Source organism: Taudactylus pleione, unplaced genomic scaffold (genome assembly GCF_031769625.1).
Source record: "Taudactylus pleione unplaced genomic scaffold, aTauple2 ptg001314l, whole genome shotgun sequence".
Classification (NCBI taxonomy): Eukaryota; Metazoa; Chordata; class Amphibia; order Anura; family Myobatrachidae; genus Taudactylus; species Taudactylus pleione.
The window spans coordinates 13,097,686-13,115,793 of NW_028285714.1; the positions used below are offsets into that span (position 1 = coordinate 13,097,686).

Here is an 18,108-nt window from a genome sequence, read left to right on the forward strand (position 1 = left end):
TCAAGTGCAAATAGTGAGTACCTTCTCCCTCTTCATAGGCCGTGCACTGTTCCTCCTCTCCAAGGGGCACTGTAGGGCCAATTTCCATAAGTGTACAAGGTCCCGGTACAAATTGACCTAAGATATGAATGATAAAGGTTATCTATGCAGATGTTCAGCATAGTGCATAGAAAAGTGTATGTATACTCTTAACTCTTGGAAGATGTCTCCACAAGCTAGAAATTGTCCTGTTGTTTAGAGCAGCAAAACATCATGCATGCCAGGTGTAAAGGAAAAGGTTTAGCCTGTTGGACACCCCTTCTCTCCGGTGTGTGTACTATTAAGGTGTAACCCTGGTTAAGGGTTAAAGAAAAATAATTTGGATAAAAACATTTATTAGAGAGAATTTTAGGGGAGACTATTTTAGGCCCTGTGCCTACTACTTCTTGGAACACAAGGAGCAGAAACTTACATTGGACTTGTCACTACCGCACTAATATTATGTCACAGAGGTAGCCATTTAAATCTTTACAGTGAACTCATAAAAATATCGCCTTCTCTGCACAGTTAATTGAAGTTATTCAGGATTCACATAACAGCTATAATCAGAAGCAGTAGTATCAAATCTAATTAGATACATTTTATCCTTTGCTCCTGTTGTATAGAAACAGTAACTTTTTGTGTAGCCACTTTAACAACTTCAGAAACCATCTATAATGCCGGCCATACACGGTAAGATTTTTTATATGATGTGCATGCTTTCAATCGATCGCAACGATCAATTGTGCATATCGTGTGTGGTTTGGCATGCTGTATGACAGCGATGCGCGTCCCCGCCGTTGTACATCGGCATCGTAGATCTTCTGGAAAAACCATAAGATCTGCGATCAGTCATGCTGTTAAATAGGTAAACAAAGCATCTTGTAAGATGCATCGTTCACCGTTCACAACAGCATGCGATGCATTGGGCTGAATTTGAAAACGTACTGAGGTGTTGTACGTTTTCAAATCGCCCCGTGTATGGCCCGCATTAGAGTATAATAACTCATAGTCTGGGCTTTTACCTAGGGCTAGGCTGAACTTGTCTCTTCCTATGTACATTATTACTGTTATGTAAGCAGTTTAGTGTGACCAAACACAAGTTGTTGGTACTTTTTGTAGATTTAAACAACAGTTAGCTTAAATATAACTCTACTCTCCTGGGTATAGGTTATCTGCTGAAAGTGATTAAAAGTTTACCTTATACTTCCCAAACTAAGGAGCCACAGCAAGACTCTACCGAACTTATCTCTGAGTATTAATTTCAATATTGTGCTCATCTCTGTATGTTGTTATTCGTTGTTCATATACAACTGTATATGTGTGCTCATATTCTGTAATGATGATTTTCATGTATAGAAGAGTAGTCATATATGTTACTATATGTCTGAATGTATACAGCGATAAAGCTGTTATTTTCTGTAGTTAATGGCAAGTACTTTCATGGTGGAGTGACACAAGAAAGCAGAGGTGACAAGTAACAGAAAACAAACTACATCAACACAATACACTATAATAATCCACATCAATACTAATCTATCAGTGTGTGACCTAGGATTTTACCAAGTAGGCCCAGAATACTACCAATACTTAGGTGGAGGCTCTGGATTAATAAACGGAGTTACACTCCTTAGCAGGAGTTTAAGGGTGGGTAAGAAAGATTAGATGGGAGTTACTAACCTAGAGCTTGATTCAGCATGGATCGCTATTCTTCTTATATGCACGAAACGCAGTTGCTAATATCAGGGGTGCTATGTAAATGATTGCATTCGCATTACGATCACAAGTTGACATAAGGACACCCACTTCCACTTACACACATCCGTATACTTGGGCAACATAGCTAAACAATCGGTAACATCGAGTAACATCGGACCCATACGCACAGTTAAGGCAGGTCAGACCTCACTCAGGAATTGTTTACTTCAGAGCACGCTATGAGGCCGCAGGCTGCGTATGGTATCGCTGTGGATAATTTATGCACGCCCCTGCAATGGCGTCCCAACGCACTGGCATGCCTGCGTTCACCCGACCTCCCCCATGTCACCACCCACAAACGGCACTTCCTGTCAATCACTCTGCCATGGGTCTGCGTATCTTCTGCGATCGCAGTCCCGATCACAGAGGCTAGTTCTCGCACGTGCTCTGCATACTCATGCACAGAACACACGTGCTCTGCATACTCATGCACAGAACGCACGTGCTCTGCATACTCATGCACAGAACGCAACAATCGACCGATTGCATGCGTATAAGCAACTGCGTTCCTTGCTGAATCAGGCTCCTAGTGTCCCTTTTAGATAGTAAAAGGTGTGTACTGCTGTTGCTGTTATGCCTATATTTATGTGAATCTTACAACCATGTTTGCATTCCCACAAGTTGATGAGAAGGGTCGCTCACACTGCTTTTTGATGTTCCTTTATTCTGCGTTTCGACTATTTGAATCCAGCAAATGGGATCTATGTACTAAGCCATGGAGAGAGATAAAGTGGATGTAGATAAAGTACCAACCAATCAGCTCCTAACTTTCACTTTACAGACTGTTTAATGACAGGAGCTGATTGGTTGGTACTTTATCTCCATCCACTTTAGCTCTCTCCAAGGCTTAGTACATAGACCCCTTTATCTCCACCCACTTTATCTTTCTCCAAGGCTTAGTGCATATACCCCGTAACTGACAATGTCAAGGTAACGGGAAGGATTGGGATGATAAATTGCTCTGCCTGCATGTTAGTTCTATCAGTTGTCAGGTTCAGAAAGAGCTAAATATTACAATGGTATCCTTACCCTATGCAAAATGTAAACATCATATTAAAGTCCAACCAAATATAGGGCTGATTCTGATGCAGCTGTCCTTGCATCTTTTGCCACAGTCGCGCCTGTACTAATGCAGCTACAAAGCCCTTCCTTGGTGCACATCTGAATGTGCAAGGACTGAGATGCCCAGTCGCAGTGTCTATACGTTATGCATTACCATTTGGTGCATCTGGACCTCCTAGTCACCATCCAGGAATGCTTCTTACATTATTGCTACCATGTGTCTTAATTGTTCTGCGACTCTGTAGGAACAAAATTGGAACGTATGCACGGTGGGACTGGGAAGCATTCGAAAAAACATTGGTCATTTGCTTTGCATAAATATCAGTAAAGCATCCTACTCAGTATCAGGTCCTATGTCTTTTCACCTTGTTTATTTTTTCCCAGAAATAACAGATATGGTCTAGCATTTTGTTCCTGGCATGGTATGGCTCACTGTAAGCCATACCGTGTATAAAAGTATAAGTATACTTCTGGAGACGGATCCTAGACCTAGACTTTGTTAGAAACTGCCTTCAGATCCTGCCCTACTAGTTGTATACTGAACCACAGTTAGCTTTTATAACACTGGATTCCAGTTTGCATTGATACAGTTTTAAAATTGCAAAGGGAGGGTTAGGTTTAGGGAGCGGTAAGGAGGGGGGGTAGGGTTAGGCACCCCCGGGGCTAGGTTAGGTTTAGGCAATAGGGGGGGAGGTTAGGGTTAGGCACCACTAAGGGAGGGTTAGGGGGGGGGACAGGGGAGGTAAGGGTACTTACCTGCCTCTGTCAGGATCTTGATCGTGTCAGGCAGCCACTGTTGGGATTTGAACCAGCGCCTAAACAGTAGCCGGCATTTCAATCCCATTCCCTGTGGACACCTTGCAGAGGTATATAATTAAAAGATCATTATAATAATAATAATAAAGGCAGCTGCCTTGTCTGCACACCACTTGTCTGACCTTAATCTATGTACAACACAATGGGGTCTATGTACTAAGCCTTGGAGAGAGAGAAAGTGGACTGAGACAAAGTACCACCAATCAGCTCCTAACCATCATTTTTCAAACACGGCCTGTAAAGTGACAGTCAGGAGCTGATTGGTTTGTACCAGTGGCAGCTCCTACCCTCTTTGATGAGGAGGGCTGCCGCCGCTGAAAAGGACAGGGTGACTCACTGGCTCCTGAGTCCTGGCTGGGTCCCGACGCCTGCACAATCGATCTGTCAGGCACTGGCACATGCGCACTAGCAGCGGGGAGCCACGCATGCACATGTCACCACCGGATTTCAAAGGGCTGCATTGTCTGCAGCCCCAAGGAGCCAGTTAGGGCTGGCAAAAGGCAGAGTAGCGGCTTTCTTCTTTTAGCCAGTCTCTGCTAATAGCAACCTGGACTGGCAGTCCCAGGGGGAGGAGACACCTTCCCCTGGGGCTGCCTGTTGTATATGTGACTGGCGGGTAATGCTTCCATAAGAAGCCACTGCCAATCACAGTGTAGCCAGTGCAGTCACGGACTGCACTGACTACACTGAGGTGGTGGATTTTGCCTGGGGGGCTGCAGCCTCGCAGCCCCTAGGCAAAATCTGCCACTGGTTGGTACTTTGGGGTCTATTTACTTAGCCTTGGATGGAGATAAAGTGAACGGAGATAATGTCCCAGCCAATCAGCTCCTAACTGCCATGTCACAGGCTGTTAGAAAAATGACAATTAGGAGCTGATTGGTTGGGACTTTATCTCCATTCACTTTATCTCCATCCAAGGCTTAGTAAATAGACCCCTTTACCTCTGTCCACTTTATCTCTCTCCAAGACTTAGTTTATTGACTCCTGTGTATTTTAAATCGCCTCTGCTACAGATCATGCCAGGTGATTTTAAATAAACTTTCTTGAAATGTGATGATTGTATTCTGCTGATTCAAGCCACACGTGCATTATCTGCAGGTCACATAACATTCACAGTTCATTTTAATTTTGTCTCCGCTATATTCTTTGAGGGTCTTTGTGGGTGGTTTAGGCCTAAAATTGACTCTCTTTAACATCTCATTACAAGATGCATATGTGTCACTTTGCTTCCTCTTGGTTTTGAATTCTTCTTCATGTCTTGCAGCTCTTCTCCAGTTGAATACATCTCTCCCTCCCTGTTCCCCTCGCACATGCACACACTCCCCCTGCAGTAAGATAAGGAATGAGACACTTTAGACTCAACACCGACTGCTGGAGCACATTGAAGGGAGCCAGTGCTAAGCAGTGTAACGGATCAGCATCTTAGAACACCTCTGTATCTTTTGAACCTGCCTTTGTGGTGCGGGACAGAGATCTGCCATCCCAGACCTGCTCAAGGTAGGGAATGATAAATACATGCATAGAGAAGCCATAGATATTCATGTAATTTCAGTGGCTGGTTTAGTACTATGGAGAAATACATCCACATCACTAACAGTGCAAATGCACACAGTGAGACAATGTATTATTAACCTTTTAGTGACAAACAACCAACAGAAAACATCAAGTTCACCTGGCTCAGGAATGGTGGGCAATGCATTAAGAGTTGCTGTTGGTTCTCAGTGCTGACAGTTGTCTAGCTTACCCAAATAATTCTCTTGTAACTGGCAAATTGTGCTTCAATAAAATTGCTAAAACATTAACTACTCACTACACATTGCTTAAACCTGTCCTATGTAGGAGTATATGGCAAAAGCAATGTTTTTTTTTATTTTATTTTATTTTATTTTTTTTACAAATGATGGAACATTCCTGTGTTATTAATAGAGGTGATTCTGTTCATTCTATTTCAACAGGGTTGATTTTATTTGTACTATACTTTGCATCTTATTCCAGCTGTTGATAATACTTTGTAGCCCCTTTCCATAATCTGAGTAGAATCCTATTATTTTTCCCATTTTCCATTTATAACAATATCCACCCTCTCACACTAGTAAGTAATGGATATATAGCTGTCAATCATGTGTAGTTACTAGGCAGCAAGCATTGTCACCGCAAGCAAAAAGTAGCCCGGCTCAGTAAGCCTGTTTCTCAGCATTTGGAAACACTGTCCTGTTATTTGCCATAGTCATAGATGTAAGATCTACATCATTTCTGTATATGTCAATTCTACCCTCTGTGTTAATGGAAATTACATTTCTTCTTGATTGTGCTAAAAATAAAATGTGTTTGTGTTGTTGTGTATAGATGTATAAAACTGCCTTTACTGTAATGCCTCCTTTGTAAACATTGGCTCTGCAAGCAAAAAGGATATACAGTATTGTATTGGCTGAATATACAGTACCTTTTAAATTGTCATCTCAAAAAATAACAATCAACAATCAATGTCATGAGTATATGGTGATTTGTTATTGTGTCAGTTATTGCAGCCTTAAATTATCAGAATTTGTAACAGTAGCATTTTAGTCAGTGTTGTGACCTGTACTGTACTAAATACTGTACAAAATAATGAAAATAGCAAAATGAATCAGTGGTATAAATAGTATCTTCTATTATGAAGTTATAAGAATAATAATATTATCATTAAATGGTGAGTCTATGTACACACGCTGAGAATTACAGTAGAGTAACAGTGCTCATTTTCATGGACACCCCTATGGTGCCACCATTTTTGGTATTACAACCACATAACTAGGGGTGAGCATCCCCTAACTCTATGGCACCTGCATGTGGCTTGCATGCTGCCTGAAACGGCACCCTGTAGCCAGCAGCGTTACTGCAGAGCTGCCCGGAGCGTCCAAGGAGCAGTGCTCTACTTCCCAGAGCATGTGGCCCTGCCCCCTAGTCATCATATGTTTAAGGGGCGGAACCGGTACAGGGCACACTGCCACCCTGTTACGGTGCTGAATACAATGGCACATCAATCACAAAGCCTGTATTTAAAAATAGAGGGATTCATTTTTGAACAGTTAAACAAGTTGAAACCAATGGAGGCTCCAGGGGTAGAGCTTCAGCGCAGTCCAAAATTCAAATAGGGGAGCCACACCTACTGCCAGTGAGTCCCGGCCGGCAATGTTTGGAATTAGGGCATATGGTGTGGCTCCCCTATTTGAATTTTGGACTGCGCTGCAGCCCCACCCCTGGAGCTGCTACTAATGGAACTGTTCTAGACCCTAATGTTACTGATATCCAGGCCCACTGATAGCCGCGGCTGGCCCGGGTAATAGGGCGTGGCCTAATTGCGGGAGGCGTGGCCACGCTCCCCTTCCCGAAAAAAAAAATTTGCAGCGCCACGAGCTGGGGAGGGGGGTGCTCTGGCCCCCTCAGCCCTGCTCAAAGCCAGGGGGTGGCCCGATCAGTGTGATCGCTCCCCCCCACAGGCATAGGAGACTACTGTGGCTACTGCTCAGCAGCCACGAGCAGTCTCCACTGCAGCTCAGCACACGGTGTGTGCTGGGCTGCTGTGAGGGAGGGGGGGCGGCGCCGGACCCGGGCCCCCTCAGGAAGCCCGGGCCCCCCTCTCGGCGCCCCTGCTGATATCTAACTAATCTGTCAATTGTCTATTAATCTTCATTTGTAATTAATGCCAGCAAATCCAGTGTCTTTGTGCTCAACAGGTCAATCAGTAATAACCCACATGCCTTGTGCATTTGTCAAACATAAAACTATAACTCCCTTAATATTATCTCTGTGATAATTTCTGTTAAAAGGGAACTATTGTTTCCAGACACCGCTGACTCCTCAATCATAACAGCGAGCCATTTCTAAGGTAAAATGCCAATTTGTCACTGTCAAAGCATGTAAGATCATTTTTAACAGGTGAAACTGAAACAAAAAGCTTTACTTCAGTGCATTGGTGCTATTGAGATATGTAAACTAATTTTCTGTGGCCAGGACAACAGACTAAATAATACAAATATTATAAGGACCTGATTCAGACCCACTCATTAGGCTGCATTCGCCCATAGCCTGCCAATGTTTGCAATGTGTGCATGGTTATAAGCCGCAGTGTGTAAACTAGTTCATGCGATCGGGAACCGTACGCTCGCTGTGCATAGCTAGCTCGCTAGAATGAGTGACAGGACGAGCCATTTGTGGGTGGTGACGGGAATGGTCGATGGAAACTGGGGTGTGGTGTCTGAGCATCTTAACGCCGTTTCAGAGGCGTGCATAATTAAGACGCAGCGTCATAATACATGTCACATTGCAGATTACACAGTGACGCACTCGCAGTGCTTGCGGTAGGATATGGTCAGCCACAAGTGCTGCGTATGGGTCAGATGGTACTCGATGTTACCGATTGTTGCATACACTTCCTGGAGATGACGTGGGAAAGTGGGCATCCTAACACAGGCTGGTGGTCATTTAAATACATACCGCGATCGCACACCGAGACATAGTGGGCATGCTAATGCCCTGCCGTGCGATCTGCATACTTTGGCTGCGTGCGAATGCATCTAGCGAGTGGGTCTGAATCAGGCCCTGTATACCTAGAAGGAACCCTTGGCATTGTTTTAATTGGAGAAAAAAAAGACTATCAAGAAAAATATAGATTGCATCATTATTAAATAAAACACCTCCTAAAACATTTTTACAGTATCTCATATCATAGGTTTTTATCCGTGTCATCTTTTGTTGCTTTATACTTGCTGAATACAAATGTATTTGAATGCAGGTTGCAGCACACACACACGCGCGCGCACACACAAACACACCAACCATCCCAAAGGCACTACTACTTATGTTGTGTAGAGGATTAGTGGGTGGCATCTTCTCTGGTTGAAATTGTGGCACTGAGCTGTAAAACCATAGCCTAGTGCAGTGTTGGCTAACCTTGACACTCCAGCTGTTATGGAACTACATAGCCCAGCATGCACTGCTACAGTTTTGCTATTAGGGCATGCTAAAACTGTGGCAGGGCATGCTGGGATATATAGTTCCACAACAGCTGGAGTGTCAAGGTTAGCCAACACTGGCCTAGTGACACATTCCCAGCCCATCACTAACATGGATGAGCAGCAATTGACAGTTCCACATGTAAGAAACTTCCAGCTGGTGCCCTTCCATGTCAGTGGCCAGTGTTCAGTGTGAGGGCCACATGGTGAAGATCTCAATGAGTGTCATTATGTCACTCATTCAGCGATTTAGTTGCCCTATAAATTCTGATCATCTCCGTTCAAATAGTTGTAGTGCTGGCCTGTCCGGATATTGAAGTCTTTTTGAAAATCAAAGGTGCTGGTAATAAGATTGTCATTTGGTAAATTGGTATTCATTCAAATTAATGAGAGAGTAGAAAATGTTTTTGTTTGTTTATTCAACAATGTATTCAGTAATATTAAGTATTGTGTTTAACTTATTACAAGCATTGAGGAAAAGGTTTCAATACTATAGAGCATGCTTCAACGAGATCTAAAATCAATTATCACTATGACAACAACAGATATTGCTCTTTATGTATAGTACTGTAAGTAGACATGGCTTACAGTATTACTAGCCTTTAAAGTTTGCTCTTGTATAGTCATGTCATTCATCTAGTGCGGTAACAGGGAAGAAGTACTGAATTACATGGAGCGTTCTCTGTATGCAGTGTTCGTGCCTGGAACTGTGATACTGGCTGCAGGTTGCCACTGCAAGTACCCTGCTAGCCAGATGCAATGGCCATGGGGCAGCAACAGTGCCGCCCCAGGGCCTTGCATCCTGGGATAAGGCACCGTACGCACCCCTAGTTACGACCCACCCTACATTCATTTTTGCTTTTTGTTTGATCTTTTGCTTTTTAAACTTACATAATATGATAAGTAATTCTATCTTAAGATGGGAATTCAATTAAGTGTGATAATGCAGTAATTTTTCGTTCGCAAAATTTGAGCACCCTTCACGTGCGAATTCCGCTTATCGTGTCTATGCACACACCCATTTTTTTACGCAATTCAATTCCAAAACTCGTGAAGCAGCAATTCCATGAAAATTCTTCCTGCTACTAACCGTTATAAATGTAAGTGAAAATGGGGGAATATGCCTGTACCCCAAAAAATGGCAAAATGATATAGGATAATAATATATAAGTGTATCAATGTTTCTAATGAAAGTATTTGGGGTTCTTAAATTGTGTAAAATGCAGTTTTATGCATATTCCTAAAACAGTGAAATAATGATAAAAAGCAAGTGTTTTTGGCAAAATAAATGTTCTACATAAGCTGGGGTGTGTGTGTGTGTATATATATATATATATATATATATATAATATAATTTTTTTTTTTTTCTCATTTTAAAAAAACTTCAAAACACACCTCTAACATCCACCTGCAATCTTAAAAACGCCTGTCCCACTCATACCTGTCCCTATATACCTTTCCCACATCAATTAGCCCATTATCCTATACTTTGTAAGTTTACACCCAAAATATGACATGTCATTATTGATTAAATTAAGCTAATTAAAAAAAACGTTTTGCCTAATTAGTCATTAAGGGGGTGTCCCAGTGGTTCTGAACCAAGACTAGACATTTTTAGCCAAAAATAAGGGTTTTGCACAACTTTTCACCTACTAAGGAGGTGGTTAAAACTTTTTGCAGCAAATGGTATGGAGAATTCGCACCCGCGAAAGTTGCATCTAACTTTGCAGAAAAATGGCTTATAGCGTCTAATTGAATTCCACCCAGTGTGTGTTTAAGGTTATTACAAATCTTGCAAGTCATTCCTACCTTTGCAGAGGTGTATGTGCATTGGTTGATGACAACAAGACAACTATATGTAATGGCTCCATGCTGCCCTAGGTGACTGTAAAAGGTGATTTTTCTAAGTTGAACAGACTACTGTATAATGGAGTTACGTTTTTGTCTTTCTTATCCATTGATCTCTCCCAGCCGAACTGTGTTCTGTGTTCTATGTTGTGTTGTTGTGTTTCAGAGGTAAAACAAAAAAAAAAATCACTCTAAATACAATGTTTAAATTTGAGGATGACCCGTAGTACGCAATGGAACACATCTCCACCTTTAGATGAGATTATATTTTGATGACCTGTCTCTATGAAAATAAAATTACTGCTTTGAAAGTCCTAATTTCCAACTAAACATATGCTGTATTCTGAGATTCGTAGACATATTTGCTTTAATACATGTCCTGAGGGGGTTTATCTATCTTAAAAACTTCAACACTTGTGCATTGGAGTGGTTATAATGATCTTACTCAGGAAGCAACCTCAATTACGGCATGAGCGGCTGTAAATATAAAATGTGTGCTTATAGCTAGTTCTTTAGAAGCAGCATTTACTTATGCATAATCATCTACAACAGGTTCTAAATTATATGTAACCATTGGTAAAAGTATTTTTACAAAACATGGCCCATAATAATAAAGTATACAGTAAATGAATCCTCTCATGAATAGAATGGACCATTAGGATGTTTTTATTTAATCTGCCTCAACTTTTAAAGAAACACAACTTTGTGTCCATTAGAAAAGCACCTTTTTCTGCAGCACAGATATTTTAAAAAAATCCACTCCAATAAATGGAAAAAGAATATGATGAGACTGCAGGAAGCACTGTTATATCTGGGGTTTTTATGCCCTCCTCATAAAAATAATTTTATTAATCAGTGAGTGCTGGATCCTTTTCGACCTCCACTCTCCCTCTCCGCCTTTGGCTTATATCTTACATGCTTGCCTCTCCACTTCATTCTATTTCTTCTTCCATTCTTCTGTTCTTCTAATTTTACTTATGCATTTGTTTGCCTGGGCTGCTCTACTTTACAGATCTTCTTCACACTCAGTGGTACAACATAATGACATCATATGCTATAATTAGAATTCCTCCTCCATACCTGGGGGAGGAAGATGGAAGCCAGATTGTCCTTTATTGATCCAGATGCTTACTTTATTGGGCCAGACGACTCTCCTTTTGGCACGAGCTAGCCGCATGTATCACCAGCATTGCGTCCTACATTGCAGTTCTTGATACAGCCCTTGCTGGAAATTATATGCAAAAGGTGAAGGTTAAACAATGTTCCATGAAATAATAGGACTACAAGAATTCTATTGGTCCATATACACAATTTTCTTTATTTGAAATTGTTTTTGAATTTTTTTAACAAGAAATATGAAAAACCCCAAGTCTGTGTTTTTTCACTGTGAATGCTTAAGATTACAGATTGTAAAGACTTGCCTGGCGAAGCAGTAAGGTAATTCTTAATACACAGGGCCCAGTGCTTCTTAACTATCTGGTGATATCAGCCTTACTGTTTGATAACGGGACCTGTTGGTAAATGGGTTCCAAGTGTGCTACTTTGTAGTTTGATATAGAAGTTAAGTATCCTTGGATTGAAGTTAGAGTTAAGATGTAACCAATCTCCATCTTGGGGAATTTTGTTTTTAATTTTGCATTCTCCCAACTGTCCCAATTATGGGAAAAAGTCCCAATTTGATTACTCTATCCTGCCACCCTTCTTTTCACCTTTGCACTTCTGTACAGTTAGGAGGGCCCCAATTCAGAGCGAGCGCTCTTGTCAGAGCATCCGGCTCTGAATCAGGCCCACAATTCCATTTTCAATATGGCAAATATCTTAAGCACATCCCAATATGAAAAACTCAGTTCCAAAGTGCTCCTTAGTCAGCTTATAATGCACACAAAATGGCTGCCGCTCTTTACATTGGTGTAAGGAACGCAAGGGAAAGAATACACGCACTCAGCTGATGTTTTTGCACTGCGCATGCATATGCATCACACTACGCGTGCGCAAACTAGCCAGTGCTAGTAAATGTATGCAGACTACATGCAGTGTGTATGCAGACCCTTCCGATATTGATTGACTGGAAGTGCCATATGTGGGGGGTGGTTGGGTGAATGCAGGCATGCCTGTGTATTGGGACGCTGTTATAGGGGCGTGCATAATTGAGGCAGTGTGGCAGCATACGCAAACAGATGACGTGATGTACACAGGAAGTGGCCAAAATCCTGCGCCAGTTCAGGTCATCCTCTACTGTGCAACTGGGTCCCATGGTTTTCGATGTTACCGATGTTTGTGCTAATGATTGACCATTCATTAAAGGGAGATGGGCGGCACTATGTATTGCTAGACATCTGCATCCTTGTGCTGCCGATGCCATGCATATACATTGATTAGCATATAGTCGCAGCACCCGGTCCGTGCGATCTCTCACATGCGTCTCTTGCTGAATCAGGCCCTCAGGGCTCGTAAGCGGCCGCTCGTTCGCTCCGAGAGATGTTCGCACATCTGCGCATGCGTATGGGTCGTAATGCGCATGCGCCAACCAGTCATTGTGGTCAGAAATCGAGTGCTCGCAAAACAGCGAGTACCTGCTAATATGAGTGACAGGATGAGGCGTTTGTGGGTGGTAACGGGAAGGTGCTGGAAAACGTGGAGTGGTGATCCGAACGCAGGCGTGCCAAACGGTCAAAACAGGCATTTTAAGGGTGTGCATAATTAACAAAGCAGCGTCATCGACCACGTCACTTGGTTGTTTCTTAGCCTGAACTGTTCGCATGATTGCAGTAGGAAAATCCTACCACAAGCACTGCAAGCAGTTCAGACGCCTTTCGATGTACTCGATTAATCTAATAAATAGCGGAGATGACGTATGATGCGAGCGGCCAGGGGGCGTCTTTACAAAATAGCGAGCGCATGTTTCGTTCGCTCGCTCAGACATAGAGGCATCAACAGATCGCAAAGAGCAAGCGCTCAATTTAAATAGCCGGCCCCTTTTTCTGAACGAGCGAGAGCAAATAGCGTCCGGCTCTGAATCACGCCCTCAGTCTCTTGCACAAGTCAGAATTACATAGCACTGCACAGATGCTTCTTAATATACATTTAATATCTCACAGCAGAATTATATGCTCTCTTAAACGCTCTTTAACAGTTCCCAAAAGCTTTTAAACCATTTTCAGTTGCTCTGCAGCACAATAGGGACATCTCCTGTTTTCAGCTCTTTTACTTATTAAAAGTCTCAATGGTTATCAGTAGGGGTGTGCACCGGCCACTTTTCGTGTTTTGGATCTGGATCTTTCTTCGTGTTTTGGATCTGGATTGGTTTTGCCAAAACCACCCTTCCGTGTTTTGGGTTCTGGGTTTTGTGTTTTGGATCTGTATTTTTTGGAAAAAAAACATAAAAACAACTAAAATCACAGAATTTGTTTTTTCTGCTCCTATGCTATTATTAACCTCAATAACCTTAATTTCCACTCATTTCCAGTCTATTCTGAACACCTCACACCTCACAATAGTGTTTTTATGTCCAAAAGGTTGCACCGAGGTAGCTGGATGACTATGCTAAGAGATACGAGTGGGCGGCACAAACACATGGCCCATCTAGGAGTGACACTGCAGTGGCAGACAGGATGGCAGTTTGATAAACTAGGCCCCAAACAGTGCATAATGCAAAGAAAAAAAAGAGGTGCAAGATGGAATTGTCCGTGGGCCCTCCCACCCACCCTTATGTTGTATAAACAGGACATGCACACTTTAACAAACCAATCATTTCAGCGCCATGGTCTGCCACATGACTGTGGCTAAAATGATTGGTTCGTTTGGGCCCCCACAAAACAAGCTGGCAATTAATCTGTCCCTGCACAAACTGGCTCTACGGAGGCAAGATGTCGTCCTCATCCTCCTCATTCACTGAATCCTCACCCTCTTCAGTGTTGTGTACATCCTCATCCTCACAGAGTATTAATTCATCCCCGCTGGAATCCACCACCACAGGTCCCTCTGTACGTTCTGGAGGCTGGTCTCCCTGGAAGAGTTGATAATTCATTTTTATGAACATCATCTTCTCCACATTTTGTGGAAGCAACCTCCTACACCTTTCGCTGACAAGGTTCCCGGCTGCACTAAACACTCTTTCGGAGTACACACTGGAGGGGGGGCAAACTCTGGTAAAATATAGCCAGTTTGTACAGGGGCCTCCAAATTGCCTCTTTTTCCTGCCAATACAGGTATGGACTGTCTGACATGCCTACTTGGATGCTGTCACCGATGTAATCATCCACCATTCTGTCAATGGTGACAGTATCATATGCAGTGAAAGTAGACATGTCAGAAATTGTTCAGTCCGGACCAGATGTCCAAACTTGGTCCTGCCTGCCCTGCATCACCGCCAGTGGGTTGCCTTGGATACCTAAGTTTTTTCCTGGCAGCCCCAGTTACGGGAGAAAATGAAGAAGAAGCTGTTGACGTGTCACGTTCGACTTCAGCTGACAGTGTTTTCACCAGCAGGTCTTTGCACCTCTGCAGGCTTGTGTCAGCCGGAAAGAGAGACACCACATAGGCCTTAAACCTAGGATCGAGCACGGTGATCAAACTGTAGTGGTCTGATTTCAACAGCTTGACCACCCTGGAATCTTGGCAAAGTGAATGAAGGGCTTCATCCACAAGTCCCACATGCCGAACGGAATCGCTCCGTCTTAGCTCCTCCTTCACTTTCTCCAGCTGCTTCTGCAAAAGCCTGATGAGGGGAATGACCTGACTCAAGCTGGCAGTGTCTGAACTGACTTCACGTGTGGCAAGTTGGAAGGGCTGGAGAACCTTGCACAACACGGAAATCATTCTCCACTGCCCTTGAGTCAGGTGCATACCCCCTCCTTTGCCTATGTCATAGGTGGATGTATAGGCTTGAATGGCCTTTTGCTGCTCCTCCATCCTCTGAAGCATATAGAGGGTTGAGTTCCACCGCGTCACAACCTCTTGCTTCAGGTGATGGTGGGGCAGGTTCAAGAGTGTTTGCTGGTGCTCCAGTCTTCGCTACGCAGTCGCTGAATGCAAAAGTGGGCAGAAATTTTTTGGGCCACCCATAGCGTTTCCTGCACGCCCCTGTCGCTTTTCAGAAAATTCTGCACCACCAAGTTTGTGTGAGCAAAACATGGGATGTGCTGGAATTTGCCCAGATGTAATGCCCGCACAATATTGGTGGCATTGTCAGACATCACAAATCTCCAGGAGAGTCTAAGTGGGGTAAGGCACTGGGCGATGATTTCCCTCAGTTTCTCTAAGAGGTTGTCGGCGGTGTGCCTCTTACTGAAACCGGTAATACACAGCATAGCCTGCCTTGGAACGAGCTGGCGTTTCTGAGATGCTGCTACTGGTGATGCTGCTGTTGTTGCTGCGTAAGGTGATACATCTACCCAGTGGGTTGTCACAGTCATATAGTCCTTAGTCTGCCCTGTTCCACTTGTACACATGTCCGTGGTTAAGTGGACATTGGGTACAACCGCATTTTTCAGGACACTGAGGACACTTTTTGTGACGTTTCTGTACAGTCTCGGTATCGCCTGCCTAGTGAAGTGGAATCAAGATGGGATTTGGAACCGGGGACACACTACCTCCATCGACTGTCTAAATCCCACTGCACTAATGGCGGATACCGGACGCACGTCTAACACCAACATAGCAGTCAAGGCCTCAGTTATACATTTTGCTTCAGGATGACTGCTGTTTTACTTCATCCTCCTCGCTAAGGACTGTTGGAGGGTCAATTGTTTAGTAAAAGTAGTGGTGTTCCTACTTCCTCTCTGGGATGATGAACGACTCCCAGCAGCAATGGCAGCAGTAGGCGTTGCAATGTAGGATCCTCCGGAGGAATCCCGGATAGGAGAGTCAGTCATGCCAGTGACATGGCCTGCAGGACTACTTCCGATCCTGACTAAGGAGGAAATTGACGAGGAGGGAGTTGACGGTGTGGTTTGCAGGTGCTTGGATACAACAGGACAAAGGGATTTAGGTGTTTCTGGACTGCTTACGGTCTTAGCCAAAGTTTCTGAACTTGACAGTAACTTTTTATGAACGCGCTGCAGGTGACGTATAAGGGAGGATGTTCCTATATGGTTAACGTCCCTACTTATTTCACCTTTACATATGGTACATATGGCAAGACAGTTGTTGTCCAGATTTGGATAGAAATATTGCCAGACCAAAGAGGTGGAATGTTTGGTCTTCTGCCCAGGCATGACCGTGATGGGCTTTTTCATCCCACGGACAACAACTGTCTCCCCCGGAGCCTGATTTAAACAAACCACATCACCATCAGAATCCTCCTCGCCAACTTCCTCCTCAGCGCCAACTACACCAGTATCCTCATCCTGTTGTACTTCAACAGTGACATCTTCAATTTGCATATCAGCAAGTGGACTGTGGGTGCTACTTTCAGCACTTGCAGGGGGCGTGCAAATGGTGGAAAGAGCCACCTCTTCCCGTCCAGTGCTGGGAAGGTCAGGCATCGCAACCGCAACCACACTTGGACTCTCCTTGGGGACTTGTGATATCTTCTTAGAAAGCACAGTTCTTCGCTGTGCTTTTGCCAGCTTATCTCGTTTAATTTTTTTAGCGGGAGGAGGGCTTCCATCGTCATGTGAAGCTGAATCAACTAGTCATGAACATAGGGAAAGACCTTAGCCGTTCCTTGCCAATCCGTGTCGTAAATGGCATATTGGCAAGTTTACGTTTCTCCTCAGATGATTTAAATGTTTTTTTTAAGGTAATTTTCCTGAACTTTGTCATTTGGGATTGTATGTGCCCTGTACTATGGCATCGGCCTTGGCAGACGACGTTGATGGCATGTTATCGTCTATGTCATGACTAGTGGTAGCAGCTTCACCACTAGGAGGAAGTGGTTCTTGATCTTTCCCTATTTTATTTTTATCAGAGAAAGTTTGGTCCTCCATTTATGTTATATTGATATATACGTGCAGCTAAGGTGCACACAAACACAGAAAATATTTTTTTATTTTTGTTGGAGACTAGTGCACTTTGTGGGTTACACGACCCTTTAAGAAATGAGCCAGTCGGCTCTTTACTTATGGGACACAGGCGCACGCTTGGCGCTGCTCCTTTGTTGATGCATGTGCAGCCACAGTGCACACAATTCACAAACACAGAAAATATTTTTTTATTTTGTTTGGAGTGCACTTTGGGGGTTACAGAACCCTTTAACGGTCAATCCAGCCGGACCTTTACTTATGACACAGGCGCACGCTTGGCACTACTTTGTTGATGCACGTGCGGCCACAGTGCACACAATTCACAAATACAGAAAAAAAAAAATATTATTTGGAGTGCACTTTGGGGGTTAAACCACCCTTTAACAGAAAAGCCAGCTGGCCCTTGATTTATGATACAGGCGCACACTTGGCGCTACTTTTTGATGCACATGCGGCTACTGCACACACAATTCACAAACACAGAAAACATTTTTTTTCTTTGCACTTGGGGGGAGCACCCCTGATGGACAGAGCACCCCCTGGACAACACTACAGCTCCCCTTTAGGACTGGGACACTGCACAGGACTTTGGAGTGGACACAGCCCCTATGGAGAACTGACTGCACTACACAGCCCAGCCAGCCCCT

The 18,108-nt window shown here is 43.6% G+C and overlaps 1 protein-coding gene across 1 annotated transcript in view; it reads left to right on the forward strand.

The window, feature by feature from the left end:
• The first annotated feature begins 5,029 nt into the window (after window positions 1–5,029).
• The window catches only part of RASGEF1A (RasGEF domain family member 1A), a 461,395-nt gene continuing 448,316 nt past the window's right edge, over window positions 5,030–18,108 (forward strand). Inside the window, exon 1 of the mRNA XM_088463110.1 lies at window positions 5,030–5,151. The gene's annotated coding sequence lies outside the window, so the exon portion shown is untranslated. The remainder of the gene's footprint in view (window positions 5,152–18,108) is intronic.